This window comes from Aptenodytes patagonicus, chromosome Z (assembly GCF_965638725.1).
Source record: "Aptenodytes patagonicus chromosome Z, bAptPat1.pri.cur, whole genome shotgun sequence".
Taxonomy (NCBI): Eukaryota; Metazoa; Chordata; class Aves; order Sphenisciformes; family Spheniscidae; genus Aptenodytes; species Aptenodytes patagonicus.
In genome coordinates this window covers 30464259-30489603 of record NC_134982.1, presented here as the reverse complement: position 1 = coordinate 30489603, position 25345 = coordinate 30464259, and the positions used below count along the sequence as shown (strand labels likewise).

The window sequence follows — 25345 nt, the reverse complement described above, 5'->3', positions numbered from 1 at the left end:
TGATATTGAAGCCAACGCAGAATTGTTTGTACAGTATTAACACTGTGCAATACTAACTTTTTTTTTTTTTTACAATCCAATGCAGACTAGATTAAGAACATTCCTATTTCCACATGGGTCAAAACTCTGGCAGTCCTGTGGAGCATCTGACAGCTAATAGATAAGTTCATGTGGATTATCTTTCTTGGGGGCTGTACTTCTTTCCTAGACTCATTCAGCATATTTTGGGAACACTGACCAGGGACACTCTACCCTGTAAAAGAGACACTGCTGGGAGGTGTGGAAAACATTAGAGCGACAGAAAAGAAGGGTGTGTGGAACACCCCTGGGGTAACACCTAATTGAGAGGATGCTGCTGAGCACAATGGCATAGGGTATGCCCCACTGCAGCCAAAGGAGGCTGGGTGCCCTATGGAAGGACCATGAATTGCTACGTTCATAAAGACATGGCACTTAACAGAAAGTACCACACAGTGATAAGAAAACCACACACTTCCTCTCATCGGGTTTCCAGACTTACTCTGCAGGCAAGCACTGAAGGGGACTTAAGAATGACGCAGCATTCAAAGTGCCTACCAGTGAATGGCTGTTGTGCTTGTTCCAGGCATGCCTTTGTCTGGAGCTCTGAAGGCACCAGGAATTAGGAGAGGTATTGAAGCCGCATGATGGCACCGGCTCCGCTACAGAGCAATTGTGCCAGAGAGGGCTTTGTGTAACTCCAGGGATGACTGCAGCAGCAGGCTGGGATCCAACCCGCTCAGGCGCTGCTGGGCTGAGGGGAAGTACCACAGCGTGTCTCTGACTTCCTTCTAGTTCCAGGCTGTGGTCCATAAATGAATGCCAAGGTCCACGCGCTCCCTGCTTCCCCTAGCAAGAACATTTTTGGCAGTGTTGATATGGATGGCTCAGAAGCCCTGAGAAGTGTCCCGCTACATATCACTGCCTTTAGTGCTTTCAGCGTGAAGTGAACCATGCTTCTGAAACCTTATAGCCAAGTTTGAAGACTTGTGACTATTTTGGAAGCAAGTTGTGCTTTTATGCATAAATACCAGGAGACAATAGAAAGACTGACAGAATTCATAAAAAAGCCAATATACACACTTGGAGGCACTGCTTGGATGCAACTTTTAATCTCATTACTCAAAACTTGGGACACACAAATATATGCAAAGCCTAATACAAAAAAAACCCAGTGCAAGGAGATTTCTGATACCTGTCATTGCTGTCATCTAAAACCTAGAACAGCACTGCCACAATAATTCTCTTCATTAAGGACAACGTCTGCAGTAAACACAGAAGAAACCATGAGTTTCAACTTACCCAAGAACATTAAAGCCGCCAAATTGTCTTTCCTGCTGAGACAGAGTTTAGACTAATTTTCCCATGATGACTGTGAGCCTGAGGTCTTCTGTTTCCTTCATACATTATATGCATCTGGTGACAGGCTTGTAACAAAGATTTATGAAAATGCTCTCAAGCATGAAGTATAACACTGTTGGGATTAACACTAAATTCTCATAACAAAAGAACATCCCACCACTGGAACAGTTGTTGATTACTAAACTGCAAGGACTGAAGCTGTACAGCAAACTCTTATTATACTTCCATGTATCCTATGTAGCATATCGAATAAGGACAGAGTACACAAGCTGCCTTTCAGAAATTAAACCATTTTGGCAGTGCTACACAGAATGTGCATGTGTATGTACTGTCACAGAAGACACATGGGGAATTATGTATACCAGATCCGGTATAAAATTTGTATGTTTGCTGAAGTAAAAACACCAGTTAAGTTTGTCTGCATACTGTCTCTTGGTAAGGCATAAAACCCGACAATAAATAATACCGTTCTTGTAGTTTGTCGCCACTTGGCCACTGATACGCGACTCTCAGGATCTCGGTTTCTCTAAAGCTTATCTCCTCCCTTACAGAAACCCAAGCCAGCAGCCCTACTTGCCTTCAAAAAGACATTTGATACAAATGACTGAAAAGGAAAAAGGTCCCCATTTCCTCTGAGACTTCTTCCTTCAAGAAGTGTGGCCTGTACGCAGGCATGTGAGTTGCTAGGAAAACCACCATCTCTGCTCCCTGGACAAAGCAGGAGAGCAGAGCAGACAGCAAGAAGTCCCCCAGCAGCAGTCCTTAACACTCCCCCAGGAGTCCTGCAACACACCTCAGCTGATCTCACCACTGGCTGTTAAAAGGAGAGGTCTTTCCAACCCCACCACTCTGCCCGGATCCGCCTGCTCCCTGGGTGCCTCACTGTAAGCTGATCAGACAGATGAACAGCTAGAAAACGTTGCGTTTTTTTTCTCCTGTAGTGCTGGTTTTATTCCCTTTTAGTCCCCCAACCCAGCTCACATGCAGGCAGGCAGATGGGCTGGTGTGCTGGCACGCTGGGAGGTCACGGAGCTACACTCTCTGGGGAAGGTTTAATCCAAATTAAATCCACGAGACACAAACAGGGTACGCCTCTTCACCAGCCAGATGTCCCACCCACTCTTCCGTGTGCCTGCTCTCAAGGTGACAGCGAGAAACCAGCAGGAAACTTGTGCCCTTCATCCCTCCACTGTCCCCCCAAAAGGTTTGTTTGTCCTGCTTGCAAAGCATGGTCAAGGCAAGTCAACGCTTCCAAGGCTTCTCCTTGGGCTCCCACAGATATCCAATCTGTGGAGAGATCTGTAAGACATAGAAATAAAGCCTGTGGCAGTGCCGTATTGCTGCAGCCTCAGGGAGCGGGGGACTATCACACACAGCCTTGATCTTATTCCCCTCTTCCACAAATATTCAGAGCAGCACCTGTGGCAGTACCCACAGCGTTGTGGCAGGCAGTTTCAGCAGCGTCTGCTTTGCATGGAGGACAGCATCTAAAAATCAGCCTAACCATCATGGACAAAGCATGTAACCGTGCATGTGGTAATTATCACGTATTTGAATTGTAATCATTATTCTCCAGGATTAATTGCCCAAGGAACGGAAAGGGACAGATTAGTCCACTCAATGGTTGCTCCAGCATGTCTGCACATTCAAAGGCATTAATATCACCTGCTGCTTTGAACAGGGCTTCCTCATTTCTGTACCAGATTTTAATTTAAAGAGCAAACAAGAAAGCAACTTGAATTTTGCAGCAGCCTTGCTCCACTTAGTAAGAAGTCATAACCCCCATTTGTGCTTTCGTTACCTTTTCAGCTTTTTATGAAAAGGACATTTTTCATAATGAAACAGCATAATCATTTTCCAGTGCCTTGTAACAGACAGTAATGCTGTCTCCAACCATTTTATCTCACTTGTAGAGCCTGCAACAGAGAACAGTTTATAAACAACAGAAGCAAGCAGAGATAGGGCAGTATTTGCAGAGCTGTTCAGGATACCAAAAGCTGCCAGCTTTTGAGAAAGCCTGTATTTATGGCCTCTTGATTTGTTCTAACTGCATGACAGGACACAAACACAGCTAATGCCTTTTAAAGTTAGCCTGCATGTAGTTTAAAAATATATGTACCATAACCGAGAGCCACCTAATGGACACTGTCTGCTACATCCACCCCGAGCGCAAGTCCTAGCCTCGAAATACTCTTCTTTCTACAGTAGACATAGGATAACCGCTGGCTCCTGCCGAGCTGTCACGGGGTTCGTGACTTCAGGAACTGTGACCTCAAATTTCCTGAATTCCACAACAATTTACCACTTCTGAAAACAGACTCACACAGATTCAGCGACAAAAGCATACCAATAGTTTGCTGGCAAAAAGTTGATTTTCTTTCTGTGCCCTCTGTGCATTTTTATATGCACAGTGTTAGAGTCAAGAACAAAGAGGGAAAGCAATCAGACTTAGAGTGTATTAATAGCTATTAGTACACCAGACAGAAATGCCTCAAAAACCTCTGCAGGGATTTAACTTCTCCTGATCACACAGGAGGAAAGGTCACAGGTGCCCAAGATTAACAGTAGTCAGATGAAAACAGCTTTTACTGGTTACAACAAATGAACAAAAGAACGAACCCATTATCTTGGACACACCTGAAGGTCTTCTCTCCAAGAGACTATGTTTATGGACTGAAGCATGAACAACTATTGCCTCATAAAATGAAAGTGAAAATTTTACATTTCACTCTCCATTGCCTAAGAATTAAACTGACTTTTGCAACTGCACACTGAAACCCAGCATGCAGCGTTTCCCTGAATTCCTCTGTGTGAAGAACAAAACAGTGAATGTCAAAACAGAAAACAATTACGATAAATTACCATTGCCATGCAGTTCTGTCCTATTCCTTACCCAGGTTCTCCCTCTGAGTCTTACTCAATTGATTCATTTCACTAACACAGTAGAAATCCTTCTTTTGTCAGGTTAGTTCTCTGCTGAGCAGCACACTGAATTAGTGTTGCTCGCTTTCTGAACCATGCATTTCTCCTGCCCTCCTTGTCTCTCCAGGGCACAACTGTCCAGCCTTGACCCAGACCAGGAAACTTCTCCAGCTGAAGAATAACCTGCTGAAGGACAGCCTGCTGTGTGCAGAATTCACACACACGCCTGCCTTCTCTGTTTTCCATAAAGAACATTTTTTTCTAGTATTCCCCTCTTCCTGTGACACTCGCCCCCCCCCCCGATCTGCTCCTTGCAAAACCACAGTGCAACATAAACATGTGTCTCCTGCAGCAAAATCCTGCACTCAGTAACAGCAATACTGACTCTGTCCAAAAACATGACTCTAAACATATGCTAAATATTTACAGGGAAAGCAAGGCCATTCTAGTTTTTAAATCCAGTGCTAAAGAAAGTTATGTTTTATAACCTTGGCAACTACAAGGTTGTCAGTAGGGTAGGATATAGAACTGTTAGGCCTCATTAATAAGTTCGAGAACACGAAACAGCCTTGGAAGAATCATGAATCACTGGCCATCTGCTAAGGTACTGTCACCCGAGATCACTCACCCCCCTACCCACTGAAAAGCTCATAACCAAGGCTGACCTCGGAGATGGGTGCTCCCCCATCGTTGCAGCACACATGGCTGAAGGCGCTCAGTTAACACTCGGCACGAAGCTGTAGGGGGACAACTCCACACATGACCAACGTAGCAAAAATTTTACTGAATGCTAATGCCAGGTGACTGCTTAAAATCTGCATCTATTGCTTTCCTGTACTTGTTTTGTGATACAGTGTACTAAGAGAGATAGGGTACTAATACAGCTCTGTGAATGACAGCTCCTTTAACTCATTTGTTAATGCACTTTACAGACACCACTTCCCACTGCTCTACAGGGAACACTGGCAAAATACCATGCTGCAGCAATATTAGTGATAAAATACAATTACTGAATCAGAAGGCCTTTCCAAAGCACTCAGTGGAGAAAATAAAAGGAAGACTGAGAGATTATAGAATATACAGAGAAAACAAGAAAAAATTATGGAACATAGAAAATCTTTTACTCCCCCCTCCCCCCCTTTTTTTTTTAAAACCTAAATTCTCTCATGAGGAGGCAGGAGCCATCTGCAGCAAAACAACAAGTAAAATCTACTGCAAAGTTCTGGTATTCTCAATGAAGCTTTTTGCTTTTCCAAAGTTATTCATTCCTCTTGTCCAACCACTGTATTTATTGAGCTTTACAAAGACAAAAACAGCTGTAGGCTGTACAGATTAACTATCAACACATTCCCTACTATAAACTATTTTTAATCACATCATTACTACAAAGAAACTCTCATAATTTACATTTGGGATTTACAAACTGGTGACAAATTGAATAGCTTTCATAATTTTAAACACTTTTTTTCAATTCCTCCTCGGCCTGATCAGAGACAGCCATTCCCTGTCTGAGGAGGTATCTTCCCCACTGCTAGTAACTCATACGAAAGACAAGGTCATCGCAGTTTTGCTTTTTTTTTTTTTTTAAACTTATGGTGAACTGCATACTTTCTCAGTAAAAAAAAAAAAATAAATGTTTCCCCCGCTTTGTCTGAGAATTGTTCCACAGAGCAAGGGGCAGGGAAAAAACCCATTAAATAAACCTTTAGAGAAATGTGGGAGGAAGTGGGGAAGTCGCCCCCTAAGCACAGAGGGATACTGCACCACTGGGAACTACTGCTGATTTTGTTTCCCCCCCCCAAATTACCGGAATGGGAGATTAATGGACTATGACCTATTTCATGTTTATTGGGATTAAAATGCTACATAGATTTTTATCTTTCAGATCTTTAACCTCTTTATTCTCAGTCTCTTTAGAAGTTAGTTACTGCTGAGATACCCAGTGTGTTCAATCTTCTATTTCAAGTCCTGTAAGGAAAAAATAGAAAGTTATCCCCAAGGTTCCCAGAAGACTGTTTTTCCACTATGATCCATACACCATCACAAGCCTTACACTGCACCAAAAAAGCCTTCACAAGTGGAACAGTATTGTGGCTTGCTGTCTTCTCTGAAGTCCTGTTATCTCCTACATATCCTTCCTTCACACCTGTCTTCTCTTTTTACAGGCTCTCACGCTGTCTTTTTATGTGGTCCTGCCTTTATATTCATTACTCCTATATGAAGGGCACATGCATTTGGAGACAAAGGTTCAGAGTGCAGAGTCTCTGGATAACAACTGCTGTCGTCAGCTCGTATCTGACTTAAATGAAGTATCTGTACGATCACTCTCAGAGAGCCTTTTCAGAAGTGCCCTACCCAAGAATAGGAGATTTTGTAGTACTGTATTAGGCAACCCTTAATCACGTACACAAAAGGAAGCATGAAAGTCAACCTCTGAAGCTCTTTACAGCTGAAATAATGCTTATGATATTCCTTTCCAAATTTGGGCTTTAGAGGTTTTGTTGTTCAATATATTAGCAATCTCAAAATTAAAAAAATACAATTACCTATCTCTAAAGCACATGCACAAATCTTTACATAATTAATATTTAAGTCACTTTATGTGTTCAAAAAACGCTGTGCAGGCAGGTTAGCACCACAGCTAATGCTGGGCTACCATGAGTTAAGCAGATGCTGCTCTTCTGAGGGGCAAACCTGACACAGAAGAGGTGCTCAAGGCTGCAGAGTGAACCAGCAGAAGAAAGCTCCTTTTCCTCTCTGAACTCCTTCAGACCACAGTTCATTGCCCATGCACATCCCCAAGTTCTCGTGTCTGTAAGACTCCTTTGCCTTCAAAATTCTTTGAACTTCTGAACACTTTTTTCCTAGGTATCTAAAGAGAAAACCTATTCCCAATACAGTTCAAACAATTACTCAGTGACCACTGATAGATCATAAATTGTTTCAGATACCTAGCAAAGGACACAATCCTCAGTAACCCCTCCTTTTTGACATAAAGAAAAATTGCCTGTGCTGTCCAGAAGGAGATTTCAATTTTAAATGAATTACTGATTCTTATTCCTATGCATTTTCAATTAAAAGCCAAGCCCAGTTAACCAACCTCTGCCAAGCCACATTATTATGCATTTAAACCTATGTTTACCTGCTTACTCTGATCCCAGCCACGACTAAAAGGAATTTTACAGGCACCTTAAAATGCACTGCCAAAAGTTAAATAAATATAGACACAAAATAATGAGATGCATATTTCTGCTGCAAAATTACACTAAACAAGCCAAACTCCTCCCTGAATAGAAATCCCATCAATTACTGACTTTGAAAGGCAGTCTCCTAGCTTCTCTATTTCTCTTTAAAACACCAAGAATCCCGCTGAAATACACCTTTTTTTTTTTCCCCTGCTTTAAAGCAGAGGGAAGTTGGTACTTAATTTTATACTACAGAATTTGGAGAAAAATGAAGGGAGCAGTTAACTTGAAGTGATGTGACAGAGAAACAAGTTTGGGATGGTAGTATTACTTACCCCTCACAAATGAAGGGTAACCTGGCAGAAGATACTTTCCTTCTTCCCTACAATTTTTAATTTGGCCAGAACAAGCAATAATCCATCCTTCGCTAAGAACAGATTTAAAACGAGATGTCTTGCCACTCTTTTGAATTTGGCATGGGAACTCTTTTACCCTTTGGGAATCATGGACACATTCCAGCAACTCTGAAAATGTATTTTCCACCGACCCTTTTAAAGTTATTCTGAAGTTTAAAAACTGGTTCAGAAAATCAAAAATGCAACATTACCTGTTTACCTCTCAGAGAATTAACTTTGAGGTTTTTGAGGAATGTTTCAAGCACAGTAGCTATTAAGCCTTTCAGCAAAATCAGTGACAAATTTTCCTTTTACACCCCGAGGACTGACAGCTACATTCAGCTATAACAACTCCTAAATGCCTGTGCCTAAATCTGTCTCGCACGCTCGTGACATTGTTAGCATTGAACCTTCATGCTGATCTTTGGGAAGCAACAGCGTGCATCTTTCCCTTGCATCCTTCTTTATCAGGGAAGATAACTTACCATTGCTGATGCATCTCTACTGAGGCAGCTGCAGTCCCTCATCAGTTGCCTCTGCACAGAAGCAAGGCAGCAAAACATATTCAAAACACTTGAGGCCAAGGCAAAGAAAGCAGAGAAAGCTGGAACAAAACCTGCTGAAATCACTTGTGATTTCACTCCAAAGTAAACCACAGGCTCCATCTCAAGGTGGTAACTCCTTAAAAGTTGTACTTACCTCAAAACTATTGGGGGGAGAAATTCCTTGGGTATAAGACACATTAAGCCCTATGATTCATGATGTCCCCTTAAAATGGAGTTCTCCAGCCTACTGAGTATTTTTTAACCTCCCCTGCCAGCATTGCCTTTCCCATAGGCACACGACAGAAAGCTTTCAGGAATACAGTTTGTCTAGCACAAGATAAATAAAACAATACAAACAAAACAATATAAACAAAATTCTGCATTTTTATAGCACAGTATTCCAGGTGCACAAGAATATCCTGGGTTAAACTAGAAGGAGGAAGAACAGCTTAGGATCATGCTGGATCCAAACCTTATTTACTCCATTTTCCATTTCAAAGCAAACTTCAGCACTAAAAACCAGATCATGTTTCAGATACTTAAAGCTTGCAGTGAGGCAACACAACTCCTTATTCAATTATTTTGTAATTAGTCAGCGGCACAACCATTTTCCCAAACAACATAGCTCAGTTTCTACCTACCCAGCAATTCTTCTGCCATTTCTAACCATGTTTGTTTATACTGCATACAGCTTAGCCATGTTTGCATTGATGCATACTGGGAAAATCTGTGCAGCCATCCCTGAGCACCTCATAAAGAGCAGCCTGAAAGGGAGGAGGAAAGGGGGAAGAGGAGGAGAACAGGAAAGCACCCTGAGGCTATATGTGCTATACATAGCAGATGGGTAACATGCCTTGGCACACCACATTTCATGGAAACTGCATGAGAGTTGCCAGCCAAAATGGTTGTTGGGAGAAGCAGGGTTAAAAAGTGCTCTGTACTCTGCAGAAAAGAAAGGACCTGCCAACTTCGTTGTGGAAAGATAATCAATAGAGGCCTCTAGAAGGACAAAACACGATTAGTTATCGTGGTTACAGACATTAGGCAAGGACATAGCTCTACTTAAAGCAAGTTTTGCATAAAATTCATTACTTTTACAGCTGAAAGTTAGTTTGGGCTAAGTATCTAGTGAATCAATTAGATGGTCTCATTAAGAATCAGTTTCTGCCACTGCAGAACCCCTCAGAGCAAATAACAGCATTGTTATCACGGCAATTTGCTAAAATCAGCATGTAATTCATTATCCTCCCCATCTCTTTCAAATTAGTGGAGGGCAATATACTGTAACAGAAAGGAGAAGAAAAAAGATTTTGTCCATGATGATGTCCCTGTGATGCACAGGATGAGCGTGTCCGGCAACCTAGCCGGCAGAACCAGTGTTGGTACTACAGACGGGCTGAACTATGTTCTGCAATAAGCACTAATCGCACCCAAAGCTTTGCCTGGCTGTGTGGCAACGGGCTGCCACGCTGCAGATTTCAACGGTGAGGTGATCAGAGCACAAGGCATCTGCGTTATAACCAAGACAGTTTGTGCAGCACTGATCAAACCTGGAAGAGGCTGCCGACGTTTGTCCCACCCAAACAAGTTTTATACATCTTTTTATACCAAAAGAAGGGAGAACGGAAAGAACAGGAGTTTTCTTTCCCCTGTAATAGGGCATGCTGCAACTTGTCAAAGACAAAGCACTTGGCGTTACACCTGGGTGGGGATGGATGCAACCACACACGTTTTACCTTCCTGCCCTATGCTTTCAAAAAGAGAATATTTTAGGCAGCACCTTTCAAAAATAATTGAAGGATGTCCCACACACACACCCCTTAATTCCTATACTGGGAGAAAATAAATTTAACATCATATTTTGACACAGTTGAAAAGAAACTGCAAATACCACCTTAAAAGTAATGGAAGGTTGTCAGATAACTTTTGTTCACAAGCCAAGGCCACCTGCCTCACTGCTCCTCTACCGCTTTGCTTTTATACTGACTGCTAGGAAAAATCTCTCTGCGTTTTCCCCTGGGAAAACTAAAAAAAATTTTTTTTTTATCAACTACTTTCAGGTCCTTTTGCATCATGCCATTCCTGCAACACCTGCACTGGCTGTATGGGATTACAATCAAACACTAATTTTGTTCCATTTCTTTTCCTCATATTTTTAAAAGCCATACTTACAGGGGATAAGAAAAAGATTTTGCTGCAGCTGTCCTTGTATTTTGAGCATGGTCTGCAAAGATCAGTCACATGAAGGTGATCTCCTACCACCTCATCCATCCCACTCTAAAGGACTCAATTGCTTTCCCAAGGGTAAAGAATTTGGGATGGTAACAAGCAACACTCAGGTCACTTGCACAGTAGATTTCTAACCTAGGTAACTTTCTGCAAGTCACTTGACCTTTCTAGACTAAGGCGTATTTTGTTAGTATGAAGAAATTAAGAAATGTCAAATTGCATTAAAGCTCTTTTGTGTTTGTTGGACTACTTCTGATTGACTTCCAGGGGGGTAAACGAAGAGGTCAGAGTAACTTCACCCATGCGCTGCCTGCAGAGAGTGCGCAGATGCAGAGAAGGAGAATCCATCCCCACTGTACTTCATGATGTTTCCTTATCTTACAGTGTCTCATTACAGTAGCCACTAACAACGCCAGTGAAAGATGCTCATTAAAACAAACACCAGGAACAAGGAATTTTCAAAATTGTATTTCACTACTGAAGTATACTTGTTTCAGAAAAAATTACACACTCACACTCCAAAACTGTCTGAATAGGAGAAGGTTGTAACAAAGCTGGAATTGTAGTAATATGGCTGAAGGCCGTCCTTCTGTATGAAAACAAACAGCTCCACACTTGCTCCAAAAACAAAATCACGGCATGTCAATGTCCAATTGTTTGTACTTTCTGTAAGATCAAATCAAAGGTATCCTCTTCAACTAGCACAGAATTTTTAGTTGCCCGTTTAACGTCTGAATTGCATAAACATTTAAACTACTGGGAAATTTGCCACTTTGATCAGTCAAGTGAATTATCACAGACCTATCGGATGACCTATGGAAAACCTCCTGTTCCCCTTCCACAACAGATTTCTATGCATAAAGCAAGCCACAAAATTCATGATCTTGAGTATCAAAATAGTCTTCAAGATGTTGAAGCTTTCATTTAAATCCTCACAGCCCCAAGACCCCTTTAAGGTAAGTTATTTTATATTAGCAGTGAAGGAGTTAGAGATTTACAAAGTCAGTAAGAATTCATAACTTTTGCATTTTCATCATTCATAGCCACTGTATTTGATTTACCCCACAATTTCCATCAGAAAATGAAAGTTTTGAAGAATGAGTTATTCTCAATGTAAATCTCCAGCAAGCTCCTGTCAATCATGTTAGTCCTTTCCCCATTAGTTTTACCTGCCTCCTGATTGAAACTACACAACCAGTTTAATTATTTCATTACTTAATGACTTCTTACCTTAAAAGCCTGTATATATATAGAAAGCTAAACTAATACACAGCAATTCTCCATGGAATAGAGGAAACCACTATAAACATCAGTATAGCTCATGAAGATCAACTATGTTCATACTTTTTACTACCCTAATACTTTTACAAAGGGGGAAAAAAAAAAATCTGTAGAGGTCTGGAATGCTTCTACCAAAGCATATGTATACACACACATAAGAGAAAAACAATTCCATACTCAAATACAACATTTGCTTGCCACAAATTGTACATTCCCTCTGCCATATTAGAATAACAACTTGTGGGAAGCTACCATTCCAGAAATCATAGCTTAAAAGTAAGTTTCAGTGTTGGAGATTTGTTGGGAAGACTAAGCCTTTGATAGTTTTTCTGGCAAGTTTGGTTTTTTTTTTTACTTCTTTATTAATTTCCAGTGTGTTGAGCAGCTCATTATACCTTTGTTCAACTATAGGGAAAGAACTGTTTAGTTTACAGCACAGTTTTATATGCAAATTATATTCAGTAGACTCTCTACTTATCATAAGTGTCAACAGGAAAAAAAGCATGACAGATTTAAGACTGTTGAGACTTTTTTCATAAACTTTGAAGGAACACTGAAATTACAAAGCACACCTAACTCACTGTAAAGCATTTTCTCTAAGCATGTGCCAAATCATGTACATTAAAGGGTTTTTTTTTTCCTAAATGTACTATGACACTTTATGCTCCATTTTCCATTTCTAAATATTTGTGACAATTAAAAGAAGTCCTGTCTTCTGCATACAGTCAAACTTACTGTTTGCTTAGCTGTCCCAGAAATGAAGCTTGTTTCTACTCCGTGGGAACATTTCCATTAGATTTAGTAGCACTGGAGAAAAAGCAAGTTTTCACCCCCACACAAATCAAAATTCAGGAGGAAATTCAGACCTCAAAATGAAGAAATATTTTACTGCCAATAGGGGAAAAAAGTCTTAACAAATCAGCCAGCTGTTGCACTAACATCATCAAATAAAGAAATTGTAGAGCTTATTCTACCCTTTATCAATAATGCATGGCTGCGCACAGACAATTTATAGCCATTTTCCATCACTGGGTATTGTGTAGTTCTAAATTAAGTCTACAAAATTCAAGGACAGTCCACCCACACAGATACTGTAAGCCAGCCAGGCCACTTTGAATAAACATTTTAAAGGCATAAAGTGTGTTTTATTAGCATGCTGAGCCACAGTTCCTAGTGGACAAAGCATCTCCTTTGAAAAAGTAAAAGTACATTTAGCAGAAGGAGAGATGAGTTACTCTTGTGCCTTACACGTAGAGAAATAGCAAAAAGGGAAAAAAATATACATGCAACAACTCAAAACCCTGAATTTATTAAGATTAAAACATGAAGCAAGAGAATTTATTTTCTATACTAGAAATTGATTGTTAGTCTCAGAAAATCCTGGGAAGTGCTGAACAGGTCAGGTTCTGACAGCAAAAGAGCTAAAAACCAAAGATGGTTTTGATGGGGTTTGTTTACATTTAGGTAGCTCCAAAGATTAATAGACTTATTTTTTAATCCTTCACAAATCACATAAATCAGAAAAGCACACATAAGGCTTTCATCAAGATAAAGAACTAGTTATTGTACTGAAATCGCCTCAGCAATGTTCATGGCACCAGTAAACAAGTGAGAGGTCCCTTCCACAGGCCAAATTAACCAAGAGATGGTATGGCACAAGTTGGTTGCTTTCGATCAGTCCTACCTCTTCCTACCACAGCCGTCCCAGCACTTGAATGCCTGAAACATAAGAAAGCATCAAGGAACTTGGAGTCCATGAGCTGGCCACCAGCAGCAAAAGGATGCAGATGTCTGTGCATCCAACAGTTGTACCCAGGCTCTGCTCTGGCAGTGGTCAATGTGTCACCTGGGTCCTCCACCTGGGTCCTCGCTAACTTGGTTTCAGGTGTGGAGTCAGGTGTAACCAGCCACAACATGGATGGCAGCACCACCAGGAGGTGGGTTTGGGTCACATTGCAGACTTACTTTTTGCAGAAAAACAAATTTACTTTTTGCAGAAACAATACTGCTGTTTCTTTTAGTCACACTGCCCAGCTTCCCTCTAAAAAATATTGGCAAGTATGAGGTTTGTGACAGCCTTTTTATAACCAGAGCACCACTCCAGGTGGGACCCTCCAGGTCTGTCTGGTAACTGGCATGACAAGATGACATCCCTGCCTGGAAAAACTACTTTCGTACAATGTGGAAAGGTGGAGGATGTAGCACAGCATGGCTGGGCAGCTTGATGGCTTTGTGGTGTATTTAAGCACAACCACAACTAAGAGCAGTAAGGATGAAAGAGCAGGACTTAAGCCACATCTGCTGTAAATTGGGCAAGTGGAAATATCAGGCCAAATAAAAAACATGACTGCATTTATTGTGCAGGTGTGGAGAGAAAAAAATCAACTCTGATCAGTAGTATTTGGATTTGCGGACACCTTTAATTTTCTAGTTAAGGTGTATACTACTGTATAGCAAAATTTAACTTCACTTACAATAGGCATGCTTCCTCAAAAGTCAGATCCCCTTTGCAGATGCAAGTATCTCATGGACCTCTGAAGCCAACTAATCCGTGTTTAAAACTCTGATTTAACTGCTCCAACAAGCCCAGAAAATTCAGAAAGTGAAGAGCCAGACTTGACTAAATCTTCTCACTACATTGCTGTGCCAGGGCAACCAACCCCCAGCCTTTGGTGAAGCTGCTTTGCCCCTGTGAAAGCAGAATCTCTCTGCTCTCTCCTACAGGCAGAAACTGTCCCAGATGAAGTTGTACTGAGATCTAGTCATGTTTTTTATAAAATCTTTTTTAAGATTTTTGAGATAAACAGAAGTCCAAAAAACCTACAGCTTAAGACTTAGCTAAAGAAAGCAGCTGCTGGGTATTTGTATTTTAACCTGCCAGAAGTGCAAGGTTTTCTTCAGAGGGTTGGCTGGGTTTTTTTTTTTTTTCCATTTAACAGGTTGAGTTTCTGCTGTGAAAAGCGAAACTGCTGTTTTGAAGTCTGATGATATTGCAGTAAAACCCTTGGCTAAATTAAGGCTAAAGGACACAGCTGTGAGAAACCCCAGACAAACCCACTGAAGCAATCATGGCTTTATAAATGGAAGTTAATTTTAATAAGTCTGTTGCTCATCTCACATTGCCAAAGTCTGTGATCCAATTAGAAGCACACTGCTTTAATGACCTGCACAGGGATCACATTTGGTGAAGTTCAGAGACATATAAAATGCTCTCAGGCCCTCTCTGTTGAGCATGTCACTCCAGGGGGATGCTGGCTTTGTGACTTAGAGGCAAAAAGCACTGAAGTGGTCATGTTAGTATTTCAAAGTAGCAGTTATCTGTACAAATGCAAAATGCCTTGAGCACAATGAAATGTTACTGTGTTACATGCAATCATGGGCACACATGATCTTCAAACACTATTTTATGAAGAGAAATTGAGCCCACTTCTCCAAAGGCTTGCTAAATTAGTAGCCCTAGCGTACCAACATTTAATTTGTAGTACCTCTCTACAATGATGGCTATTGCCACTAATGCCTGTACTTTCCTGTCCTCTGTAACACAGCGTTACAACCCAACACTACTTAAATGTACAGCGGGACAGTTTGCTATGCCACTCAGTGTAAGGATATGCAAAGACGACAAGTATGTATGTATATAACATGAGGGGTACTTAAATTCAGAGCATCTGAGAAGCCCATCTCTTCATCCTACTCCTCTCCATAGCCATAGCCTTGTGACGAGAGCTGACACAGGAGCTGCCTTTACTGTCCATTTCTTAGCGACTGTCCGTGGTGCTCCCGTGCTTTCTGAGGAGCCGCCAGGCAGTCAATCATTGCTACTTTGGCTCCCTGACAGCAGATAGAAGTCTGCTCTGGGTTTTCCAGCCTTTCTGCAATCATACTCTTTCTCTCTGTCTGCATGTGTTTCCTTACAGCCTCCTCACCTCTTCTCCCAGCCTGCACCTTGCACAGCCATCCATGCAGCACACCGGACATCCAGGCTGTGACTACACTAGTTTACTGACACCTGCTGCAGTGCACCAGGCAGCCAGGTTTGGGGACCTGCAAGGGCAACCTGAGAGGCCCTCTATGCATATATCCACATTTCCTTCACTTAGAAGCCCATGTTTGGCTGAGGGTGCACACTTCTACAGCCAGGACGTGGCTGTGGCACACAGCCACACAGGAACTGGGACAAGCCTAGTCACAGTGATAATAAATTTCCTTATTTAGCCCTTCCTAAGCATTCCTCCTCCCTGCCCTGCCTCAGGGCCCAGAAGCAGTTATGGCTGCTTTCTCCCAACTCCTGTACAAAGCACTTTGCCACCAGAAAAAACAAAACTCACCTACAGATGCTTTTCCTGGTGAAAAGAAGGAGCTCCAGAAGAGCAAAATCCCTGGTACACCCAAGTGAAGAACAGCATCCTGCAAGGAGGAACAGGCACTGCTCTATGAGCAAGAACCCAGTGCCAGTTTGAAATGTGCTGGCGTGAGGTCTGCAGTGGAAGCGCAGGCAGGCTTCCCGGTCACAACAGCTTGCCACAGGTGCATTGCAGCACCCTCTGCCCCCTCTCTGAACTGAGTTTTGCGCAAGAGAGCTGAAGGGAGAGTCAGTGGAGTCTGGGTGCATGCACGTACACACATGCACACACCCCATCTAAATGGCAAGTTCAGAGAGTAATGAAGAAAGGCAGGAGATCTGCTCTTCCACACCTACTGAGTTTCGCAGTTTGGGAAAACGGCTGGTGCCCCTGCATCTGCAGTGAGCTACCCTAAAAAGTCGGAAAGGCCAAGAGACTAAGTCTCTACTCTTCAAGAGATGAGTTCAGTTTTAGGTGTGTCTTATCTCTCTGTGCTGAACCTGCAGCACATTGCAGTGCACATAACAAGGTGGGAAGTGACAGTCAACAGAAGTAAATAAAAATAGGAGTCAGCTGCCACTTCAAACAGCAGCTGTCAAACCAGAGGGAATCCAGGAGTCAGTAGCAAAGAGAGCCTTTACACAGGGATTACCCATCTGGATTTCTTTTATTACAGATTTAATTCAGGCCTTCTCTTTGGTGTTGCTCTTAACCTGATTTGTATCTTTGCACAGCAACATTTCTATATAGCCCTGTCCCTCCAGAGTGCTTACACCCAGCCCCTGGTCACTGAAAGGACTCTGCAGCGAGAGATGACCATGCTGTGCACTGGGCATTGCACAAACATACTCTCTGTTGGTCTGGTCTGTCGCTGGTCTACTGTGCTGCTGAGAAAAAGCAGCAGCAGCACTACAGTGCGGCAGACAATCCAGCTACGAATCCAAAAGATGGGTACAAAATATGGGTAATTAATTAATTAATGAAAACAACAGCAGCAGCAGCTCTAGTCAAAGCAGAATGGTCACTTCTCCAGCTACAGCTGCGTTTAGCTTCTTACCCATATTTTTCCTGGTGAAGAATTTCTCAGCCTGACACCCCATAGGGACTGAAGACTAAATGTTTTTACTACTAAAACATTATTAATCCATAGATGAAGGACTAAGGCATTCTAATGGAAAGGTACACAAGCACTTAAGAGTGTAGAATTGGTGATTTAGGAAAAGAAACCAAGTTGTTTCTTTATTGCATCAATTTCTACCTTAAAGTCAGTGAATTTAGTCATAATGAACAAACACTGATAGTCGGGTCCAGTCTAAGACTTCATGTCAGTATGGTTTATTACAGAGCACGGGGTGGGGCTGGGACAGTCTGTGGGACCATGTCTATCCTCTTCCCTCTGCCCCCTGCAAAAGAAGTCACATCTTACCTTAAAACTTTGTGACAGAAGCACCAGTCCTCTACTTTCCTTCAGGCCTTTTTAAACATCAGAAATAATGCGGAGGATTCAGTGAGTTCAACACTTCAGCATTTGACAGCACATTCAGGAACCTGAGTCATCCTACAAGAAGAGAAACAAAAAGCACCAATTAGACATTGTACATGCTGGGCAATATATCACATGCTTAAAACGTGATATGTTTTATATCTAAAGCCTGCTAAAGCCATGGTGCTAAACAATAATGAAATTGCAAACAATAATGAAATACAACAATCACAAATATGAAAGGTTAAGTCATTTTTTGCTTCCACGGTGAAACGCACAAGGAATATTTTGGTTACAGCACCCTGGAAAGAAAGCAGGCATCTTGCAATAGGCATGTCACCCTGCACTGCCTTCCCAATTTGAATCATCTTTCTTCAAACAACAGTCCATGTGAATGCACAGAAACAAAGCTCCAGGCATGTCAGGATACACCAGCCATGCCAGTTACAGAAACACAACAGTAAGTGTTTAAGGAAAGGTAACCTGGTATTAGTTTGAACTGGGAAATGCAGTAGAAGCCCATGTGAGCTAAGTAGTAGCACTATATAAGCCAGGATGTTGGTGTACATGAAAGACACATGGAAGTATTTTATAGACTGCAGTAAAAGGAGAGACATCTACAGACTGGTTTGTCTCATTTCCCTCAACAGGCTTTTTTTAAAAATTCTCATCTTGCAAGGACTCACACATACTCTCAACCCTTACTGAGCAAAGACACTCCAACTGCAGCTATGTTCATGCCTGCACCACTACGGCACGTAAGACTGGTCTTTTCCTCCACAGCAATTCAGCTAAGATATTCTGTCACTAAGGTTTAGACACTTATTTTCCAACTCATTTGGCATGTTTAATCTCCCAAACGAGCAAACTTCCCAAAACCCCAGGCGCACGCATAAAGAGACACCATTCCTTGCACCAAGACAACCTGCCTCACAACCACTCGCAGGTACAGTCCAAGTCAGCTGCACCCTGAGGCTGTGCTGATGTTGAATAGTTGCACAACGATGCTGCTCGGACATTTGACAGCTATGGAGGGATGGGATGGCAGAACAATTTATCTATATCTAGCATGGTTACTGAAGAGAGTTTTGAAGATTATTTTCAGGGAAAAGATACTTCTTGTCATCCAGGTTTTAATTAAGTACTTCCCTAAAGCTTTGGTATGAAAACACATGGTGATCATTGTCCCAGTCTGTAAAACCACAGAGGTGTGAGCTTAATGTAGTACATTAAGTACATTAGTACATGGAGTACAAGGGAATCATACCAGGTAAGAATTAAAGAGTTTTTATTATAAATGAATAAACAAACTGGCACTGAAAACATGTCACAGACCAATGTCCCTACACATATATATTGTTCTAATCCTACACTGTTTACAAATTCCTAAAACGGCCTCCTGAGGGTTAATTGTCTTCATAAACTAAAATAACAAGTAGTATTTGAAGGGAAACTACAAAGGTTTGTCTGTTGGAGGAGGGATTAAGTGGGAGTCCTTACACTGTGGAAAGATAAACCATAAATGTAACATCTGTTACAAAACTAGAAATCCAAAAGCCCCAAGCTTAGGTGAGCTTTAAAATAGTATTCAGTGCTCTTAAGTTACCCCAAGGAAATAGAAGTCAATTTCTTCCCCCTCTAACACTTCCCCAATACGTTTAGTTACACTTTCAGCTATTTATGTAAAATATGAACTTGTTTACACTGCATCTTAGGTATTCATATACCCTTAAAATGCTTCTCTTACATTTCAATGGGAGTGAATTCCAAGATGATTACAAATATCCCCATTGACATAATATTAAAAACTGTAACGCATTAGGAAACTTGAGATGATAGAAAACTAATTATATCCTTGGAGCTATATATTCACAGATAATAGGAAGTACAACAATCATTGTATTTCTGTATAACCTCCTGCTCTACACTTCTGTATAAAGTGTTACAGCAGTTTCCTGTAAAAATTCTAAATATTTCAAGACTTCAGCCTTTATCTTCAAGTTGTTCAGTCGATAGTTACACATCCTTTACCGCTGTTCAATGACACAACAAAACTGACTTTCAAACTCCTAATACCATACCCAGCATGCTGCGTCCCCATGACATAGTGTCAAGATCATTCAGGTATTTCTCATGGGTTAATTTTGCTTCAACAGATTGCACCTTCACACGTTGTCCCACAGCTAGCATAAACTCTATACCAGGTACTCTGTGTAATTCAGCTGAAGGGAGTGTTTATGCCCACACCTGATCCAGATCAGTTTGAGAGCACAGTAACTGTGCAACACCAAAGGCCAGGACTAGGACATGGCTTGAGCTCCAAGATGAACCAGTGACAACTTTGTGGGAGTTCCTCTTCTTTCTCAAAGAGGACTGAACGAAAGTCAGAAATCCTTCGGGAGCTAAGATTTATCACATGCCTTACCATTTTCCACACCAGATGGAAAGAATGCTTCAGTTTTGCTTTTTACCCCAAACAAATCACAGCATACATGCATACACAATCATCTGACTCCTACACATCCAAGCCCAACCAAAACAAAAAACATTATGCTGCACACCCATCTTTTCCCCCTAAGGAGAGAACAAACCACACCTAACAGGTATTAACAAAAACACCAAACATCAGAAAACATTCTGATACAATGGGCATTTAAAAAAATATATGTAATACTATAAGCAAAATTTGAATCTGGATAAAATGGATTTATGTATCTCATATCAAAAAGTAATTGTTCTTCTAAACTGCCTCGCAAATGGCAATCTAAATTCATTCCCAGGCAGAAAACTGACTCAGTGATTAGCACAGAGCGCTAAGTAGAAGCAAAGAAAAGCAGAAATGAAAAACGTAGTAAAACAGTTAAACAGAGATATTACATATACAAAGGGAGCACGTTTGCTGATAAAGTTGTAATTTTTACTGGAAGCTTTAACCTTGATAACATTTTACATTTCAACAAAGCTTGCTATGCAACAGGTATTTCTTAAATTTCCAAAAACATGGTTTCACCAATTTTTCACGGGAAGTCCACGTACTTCACAGCGTACTCTAGCTTGACAAGTTCTCCACAGGCGGGTAACATACGTATTCCATCTTCTCCCCTTTTCCATTTTAATATTGTTCAACACCTCCTCCCACACACTCCTCCAACATACGCACCTCCCTCCAGCAGCCAGATTCGCTTATCTAAAGAGGAATTTATGCTGGTCTGGTCTGAAAAAACACCAGCCCCCTCAACGTCAAGGACATGCCTGGATAACTTACTGAGATATGCCTCAGATGTTGCGTCAAACACTTCAAAGTCAGTTAAAGATGCACTGCATAGCACCACTAGTTACATTCTTGCTGGGAAGGAGACACTATTTTAAAATAAATTTTAATTTGAAGGCAACATTTCCAGTGGTAAAGACACTATTTCCTGGTGAATACGTTCTAAATTTTTGGACAGAAAGCCTTTAAGTAGTCAAAAGCAATATTCAATCTTGGTACACCTCACTGGCATAAGTTCTCACAATTGCTAAAGGAAATAACTAAGGCTATGTCTGCATGGCACAAAGCACCATGCTAATTAACCCTGCAGAGCCACTAATTAATCTGGGCAGGGTGCCACAGTAACATGACTACAACTGCTGCCTCAGGAATCTCCCCATGCCGATGTATCATGCCATTCGGTCACACACACACCCCCCAAGCGGTCTCTTTCACATGAAAGAAGCCTTACACCACAGATGAACCCCCCATGGAGGGGTGCTTCCTCTCAGCAGCTGTCATACAGCTCTTTTTTATTTAAGCCTGTGATCTACAGCAGACAATACAGAGCTGTACATTGCACTAATTCTTAACAAAGAGTAAAATAATCGACTGGTATTACTGAGGATCCTAGGCTGTTAGGAGGAGGAACATGAGAGGATGTATCTATGGACAGTCTCCTTGGCCCCAGCAGAGAAGGTCCAGGACAGCATCTCAGAGGAGCTATGTGTAATGATAATGGTGATTGTCTGCCAACCACCTGCAGCAATTCACCCCACAACATTTTAATTTCTTAGCTGGTCTCAAAACAGAGCAAGGAGAGACCCTGTAGTGCTAGTGTAAATGTTCATGAGTTAGTAGGTTCTAAACAGCAGATAAAGGTGGGGTTGTTAGCACATTAAAAAAAGTTAAATTGTTGCCAAAGCAACTTTCCTTTCAACATTCTGGTGATAAAACAAGTCTTGGGCTAAAGCCAGAACACCTTATCTGCTGTACCTGATGCCACCTCTTGGTACAGAGACCAGCTCTTCACGTACTGCAAATGGACTTTGAGCTTCTTGTGACTTGTTAAAACACATGCCATAAGGAATAATGTACTCGGCACTAGCTTGATGTGCCTGTCCCAATAGGAACTGTTTTTCGAGCAGCCAGAGAGCAAGAGGGAAGGAGAACACCTGACATACAATACAACCTGCAACAGAACATAGCCTCGTAGCCTGCCCCACAACACAGGATGGAAAGACACAGAAGGGTCATTCACTGTGGCACACAAACAAGCCAAAGTCAGGGAAAAGTGTTTTACTGCCAAGCAGAACAGGCAATTACAGAGCCTGAACGGCCCCTGTCCAGTCCCTTCTTCCTCCTCCCCAACAATCCACATCTAAAAATGAGGCACTTCCAAGACAATCCTGTTCGTATGGCCTCTCTCAAGAAATGCAGACCTCCTGCAAAGCACAGCCCCATGAATTTATGCATGAGTTACTTCAGTGAGGGGACTCACATTGCTGGTAAATGGGATACACCAGCTCAGCTAGAACCTGGCAGGCAAGGCTGCTTCTCACATTTCAGTCCCTTTGCACAGGCAGAGGTCACAGCGCGAGAAAGGGCGGCTTCACCTTGGTCCAGGGTTTGTACTACAGCGCTCAGAAACCGGTGACCAGTTTCAACAAGTAAGCTGTTTCTTGTAGCAAAAGCACAGGGACAGCTGTTAGTCTAGTATAAAGTGCACTGCTTTGAGACAGGGAGAAACCACATCGAATAAGCAGCATCAAAACCCTCTTGAGCCTTTCATGTTCTCATCACAGTGGACAAGTACTCAAATAAGTCTGCCAGGTCCAGCACGGATGAATACAAATCCTACACCACTCTAACAAGCATAATCATTAATTTACAAGAAATTAAATTGCATTTGGTAAGTAGGTGTTAAAGCAGCAGTTCTCACACTTAGACCCAAAGTACGTCAGCTCATGGAAAATGGAAAGGTGTCATAAAAGACACATTTGCTACCCAATCGCTTTCAAAAACAGTAAGACTTTTTTCACAGGCATCTGGTGCACATGTGAGTCGAGACTGACTAATAAAAGGCTGTCTCCTTCAAAACATTTAGGGGTCTGGGTTTTTTTGACCCAAGGGCTGAGTGTTTGTGAATTGTACACAGTAAAAGTGACAATCTAGGTAAACGCTTCAGTCTCCAACCAACAAAAACTGGTCAAGATTGTGACAAAACAGTAAAACCCAGCAAACCATACAAACAGATATGCTGAATCTTAACACCTTTAGCTGTCAAGTCAGGTGAGATTGACTCACCATTCACTGTACCCTCAGAGGCCAGATGCATGTCCCACTCCCTCCCCTCCAGTACCTTCCTTATACAAACTGTGGAGTTCACCATAGGCTTTCTGAATGGAGATCTTTGCTTGGCAGGACAAACAGTGCTGTGACACAGCCACCACTGCAATGGAGATCTTCAGCTGGCAGACGGCAGTTGGAGCTTTAACCAGACATGGGCAAACTTCTGAAAAGAACCAGCACAAATATACATTCTAACAACTGAGGCTGCTGCCACAGATGAAGCTTCACTGACAGCACCAGAGCTCACGCAGTGCTTCTTTTTATCCCATCTGCAGGGAAATCACTGCTCATGGACTTCATCACCCATATATAGGGACTCATGTCCAGAGAGTAAGAGGAGGTTAAGTCATTAGTGCACCCAAGTTTTATATGTGGGGATTTTTTCCCTTCTTTTTCACATGTCCCCTTCTGCAGGCAGATCTAATACTTTGTTCTCTGTCTGCAAGACTAGCTACCAAGACTCAGCCCAGATTTAAAAACATAATGCATTTCCTAGGGCTCTAAAGTAGGATGGGCTTTACAAGGCCAGTTTAGTTGAGATATTTGTCGTTAGGCAAGGAATGGAGGGAGAAGGGGATGTCACAACTGAAGCACTGGTGTGAAGTTACCTAAAAGTGGTTCAAGAAAGAAGGAAAACTGATCTCAGCTACAGATCATCTTCATTTAACCTTTCTCAATACTCCAGTTATATCCTGTACTACATCCTTTATTCAGTTACATCCTTTGCTTGTTCATATTACCGTATCATGAAACACTTCTGACAAGCAACAACACATATGATAAATCTGTGCTTGCTTCCTTAAGGAGAGCAGAGATTAGGAAAGGCTACGAAGGTGATACTTTCTGTCTTGGAATGAAAAGGAACTGGGAAGGTGGAGGACGAAACTGGAAGGGACCATAAAACACTTCGTGTTGCTTGCAACATTTGCTTGCCTGGTTCCTAGGTCAGATGGCCTCTCACCTGCCTGTGGACACAGGCACGGAGACACAGGCTGCTCCTGATGAGAGCCACCTGCTTACTCCTCTGGTCCCATCTGAGCTGGGCAAGCAGAGAAAGGGAGGGAAAGGAGCCTGCCAGCTTTTAAAAGGAAGAAGACACTTCACTAAGTAATCTTAACCATCAAAATTAAGTTAAAGATACAGAGCTGATTGCCATTATCTCCAGAAACAGCAGCTCAGAAACACTAGTAACCTTGATGGACCTTAAAACTTCTTAACTGCTGGATTTCAAGTGACAAAAGCAGACCTCCATAAAAACTCTGATCTTTCTTTGTGCTATTTCCCCATGCTCACAGAAAATGAAAACATTGCCCAGCTGTCAAGCATCACTACATATCTTCATGGGTGCAACACAGCTATAGCTAACAACAACGAAATAGGCAGTTGATATGCTCCAGAACCACGCCAAGAACCTGCATCTCAGGGAATCCATACCCCTCACATATCTATTTCTGTATCTAGGCTTGGAGGCTGAAGCTCTCCTTACTTCGGGACAGGCCACATCCCAAGGCTTCGAGCTGGCAGGAAAAAGACAACAGGACTCACGTCCTCCTCTGGCACCAAGGCAAACCTCGGAGCAGGTCACTTGGCTTTGCAGCTCAGGCTTTCCATATGCATGGTGCCTAGCTGCCTTTGGGATTTTCAAACAGATCTTACCACCATCTCCCTAGTGATATTCCAGAGCTTATATTCCTAACGGATGGGATTTTTGGAAGGACTATGGTAGACCAGCCTCCAAAATCCAGCACTGTTTGGGAACGACCCTCAACACCCACTACACACTCCTGTAATAGCTCTGAGAAATTTCCAGTATTGAACCAAGATGAGAATAAGTCTCTGTCATATTTTCAGCCTAAAGCTTTGAAAACACAATGAATTGATGAACCCCAGGCTGCACAGTGCTATTGGGTAGTATGCTCCTCACTACAGCAGGCTATGAGGGGGTTCCTCAAAAGTGTAAACATAGTCATATATCACTGA

The 25345-nt window shown here is 42.0% G+C and overlaps 1 protein-coding gene across 4 annotated transcripts in view; it reads right to left on the bottom strand.

Moving 5' to 3' along the window:
- The window catches only part of KANK1 (KN motif and ankyrin repeat domains 1), a 131359-nt gene that overhangs the window by 80511 nt on the left and 25503 nt on the right, over positions 1–25345 (bottom strand). For 2 of the 4 annotated variants that reach the window (XM_076363348.1, XM_076363346.1), the window contains exon 2: positions 17707–17838. The gene's annotated coding sequence lies outside the window, so the exon portion shown is untranslated. Of the gene's footprint in view, positions 1–16265; positions 16345–17706; positions 17839–23375; positions 23529–25345 lie in introns of those variants that run through there. The other 2 variants (XM_076363349.1, XM_076363350.1) reach the window with 2 other exon arrangements.